This window comes from Macaca mulatta, chromosome 16 (assembly GCF_049350105.2).
Source record: "Macaca mulatta isolate MMU2019108-1 chromosome 16, T2T-MMU8v2.0, whole genome shotgun sequence".
Lineage (NCBI taxonomy): Eukaryota > Metazoa > Chordata > Mammalia > Primates > Cercopithecidae > Macaca > Macaca mulatta.
This window is the reverse complement of record NC_133421.1, coordinates 40,123,325-40,126,798: the sequence shown is the minus strand read 5'-3', so window position 1 is coordinate 40,126,798 and position 3,474 is coordinate 40,123,325. Positions and strand designations below refer to the sequence as shown.

At 43.0% G+C, this 3,474-nt stretch overlaps 1 non-coding gene across 1 annotated transcript; it reads right to left on the bottom strand.

The window, feature by feature from the left end:
* Positions 1-1,267: 1,267 nt before the first annotated feature.
* Positions 1,268-1,374, bottom strand: LOC144336112 (U6 spliceosomal RNA). The gene has a single exon (XR_013407561.1). It is a non-coding gene; the product is annotated as a U6 spliceosomal RNA (small nuclear RNA).
* Between the last annotated feature and the right edge of the window lie 2,100 nt (positions 1,375-3,474).

Genomic DNA, 3,474 nt, shown 5'->3' with positions numbered 1-3,474 from the left:
GGCCTCATTTTGACTCACTGCAACCTCTGCCTCCTGGGTTCAAGCGATTCTCCTTCCTCAGCCTCCCGAGTAGCTGAGATTACAGGCATGCGCCACCACGCCCAGCTGATTTGGTATTTTTGGTACAGATGGGGTTTCTCCATGTTGGTCAGGCTGGTCTTGAACTCCCAACCTCAGGTTCCTGGTGCTTCCTATTGCACCATCTTCCCAGAATCCTCTTCCTTCCTCTTGTGCTTTTATAGCCACACCTGCTTTCCTCCTGCTGCCAGACTTAGTCATGACCACTAATGTATTCTTCATTTTGGTAATTTTGTTATCTCAAGGATGTTATATAAATGGGATGATAGAAGTTGTAATTTTCTGGAGGCCAGGTGCGTGGCTCACGCCTGTAATCCCAGCACGTTGGGCGGCTGAGGCGGGTGGGTCACCTGAGGTCAGGAGTTCGAAACCATCCTGGCCAACATGGTGAAACTCTGTCTCTACTGAAAATATAAAAATTAGCCAGCTGTGGTGGTGCTCACCTGAAATCCCAGCTGCTTGGGAGGCTGAGACATGAGAATTGCTTGAATCCAGGAGGCAGAGGTTGCAGTGAGCTGAGATTGTGCCTCTGCACTCCACCCTGGGTGGCAGAGTGAGACTCAGTCTAAAAACAAAACAAAACAACATGTAACTTTCTGGGATTGAGTTTTTTACACTAGGTTTAATTCCTCGGAGATTCCTCCAGGTTGTTGCTTAATGTTTGTTACAGTTATACTGCATTTTGTTTAATTACTTATTTGCTGAAAGATAATCTCAGTTATTTCCACTTGTAGGTTATTGTGAATAAAACTGTTATAAACATTACACAGGTTTTCATGTGAACATAAGTCTTCATTTAGTAATTTTGATAGGTGGGTAGTGATCTCTCATTGTGTATTATTATTATTATTTTTGAGACAGGGTCTTGCTCTGTTACCTAGGCTTTGAAGGGCAGTGTTGTGATCATGGCTTATTGCCACCTTAACCCTCTGAGTAGCTGGGACTATGGGTGTGTGCCACTACACCCAGCCAGTGTTTTTTAAAATACGTTTCTGAGGAGATGGGGTCTTGCTATGTTGCTCAGGCCGGTTTAGAACTTCTGAGCTCAAGCCATGCTCCAGACTGGTCTCCTAAAGTGCTGGGATTACAGGCCACTACACATGCCTCATTGTGTTTTTAATATGTATTTACTTAGTGGCTAATGATATTGACCATCTTTTCAGGTGCTTATTTGGTATCTTTTTTTAAAAAAAACATGGAACACTTTAAGAATTTTCATGTCATCACTTTTCAGGGAGCATGCTAATCTTCTCTGTATTGATTCAATTTTGGTATATGTGCTGCTGAGACAAGCAAACTAGTACCTTTATATATCCTCTGTTCATCACTTTTGGCTATTTTCTTTTTCTTTTTTTGATACAGAGTCTCCCTGTGTCTACTAAAAAAAAATACAAAAATTAGCCGGGCATGGTGGCACATGCCTGTAGTCTCAGCTACTTGGGAAGCTGAGGCGGGAGAATTGCTTGAACCCAGGAAGCAGAGGTTGCAGTGAGCTGAGATCGCACCACTGTACTCCAGCCTGAGCGACAGAGTGAGACTGTCTGAAGAAAAAAAAAAAAGTATTCTACTCTTGGTGGGTGCAATGTTCTGTTAATATCCATGGATGCAGTTAGTTCATGGGGTTGAATTAAATATTCTTGCTGTGAATATATGTGTAGTTTTAACAGTTGTTACAGGGAAATATTGAAGTCTCTCTAGTGGATTTATGCATTTCTCCATTCTGTTCCATCAGGTTTTCTTTCACATATTTTGTAGTCTTGTTTTTTGGTGCATACACATTCAGGAATGTTATGTCCTTTTGGTGGATTGACCCTTCTCTCAATAAATAATTTCCTTCTTAGTCTTTAGTACTTTCTCTTTGTTCTGAAGTATACTGTTTCTGATATTGTCATCTAGCATTTCTTTAATTAATGTTTGCATCATATACGTTTTTAATTTTTTCTTTGCTTTCAACCTGCTTAGATTGTTATATTCGAAGTAAATTTCTTGTACACAAAATAGTGTTAGGTTATGTTTTATTTCTTTTTTTTTTTTTTTGAGATGGAATCTTGCACTGTCACCTGGGCTGGAGTGCAATGGCATCATCTTGGTTCACTGCAACCTCTGCCTCCCGGGTTTAAGTGATTCTCCTGCCTCAGCCTCCTGAGTAGCTGGGATTACAGGTGCCCGCCACCATACCTGTTTTTTTTTTAATATTTTTAGTAGAGATGGGGTTTCACTACGTTGACCAAGCTGGTCTCGAACACTTGACCTTGTGATCTGCCTTCCTCAGCCTCCCAAAGTGCTGGGATTACAGGTGTGAGCCACCATGCCTGGCCTTTTTTTTTTGAGACATGGTCTTGCTCTGTCACCCAGGCTGGACTGTAGTGGCACAATTGCGGTTTACTGCAGCCTGGACCTCCTGGGCTCAAACAATTCCCCCACCTCAGCCTCCCAAGTAATTGGGACCACACATGTGCACCATCACACCTGACTTATTTTTTTATTATTTGTAGGGATGAGGTCTTGTTATGTTGCCCCGCCTGGTCTCGAACTCCTGGGCTCAAGAGACCCTCCTGTCATGGCCTCCCAAAGTGCTGGCATTACAGGCGTGAGCCACCATGCTTGGCTTTAGGTTAGTTTTTAAAATCCAGTTTGTCAATCTTTGTCTTTTTTTTTTTGAGACGGAGTGTCGCTCTGTCACTCAGGGTGGAGTCCAGTGGTATGATCTTGGCTCACTGCAACCTCCACCTAGTGGGTTCAAATGATTCTCCTGCCTCAGCCTCCAGAGTAGCTATTGCAGGTGCCTACCACCACACCTGGATAAATTTTGTTTTTGTATTTTTAGTAGAGACAGATTTGCACCATGTTGGCCAGGCTGGTCTCGAACCCCGAACCTCAAATGATCTGCTCTCCTCGGCCTCCCAAAGTGCTGGGATTACGGTCATGAACCACTGCACCTGGCCAGTTTTTGTCTTTTATTTGCTGTATTTAGGTGTTTAGGTCATTTACGTAGTTACAGATGTTGTCAGAGTCCCTTTTTTATTTTTTGGAACAAAGTCTTACTCTTGCCTAGGCTGGAGGGTAGTGGCTCAATCTTGGCCTACTGCAACCTCTGCCTCCCGGGTTCAAGCAGTTCTTATGCCTCAGTCTCCCAAGTAGCTGGGATTACAGGCATGTGCCACCACGCCCAGCTACTTTTTATATTTTTAGCAGAGATGGGGTTTCACTATGTTGGCCAGGCTGGTCTTGAATTCCTGGCCTTAGATAATTCACCCACCATGGCCTCCCAAAGTGCTAGAATTACAGGCCTTAGCCACCATGCCTCGTTTAAGTTTTTGTTTTTTGATTGTTCTTTTTCCTGCTTTCATTTGGGTTACTTGAACATTTTTGGAATTCCATTTTTCTTGTTGTATT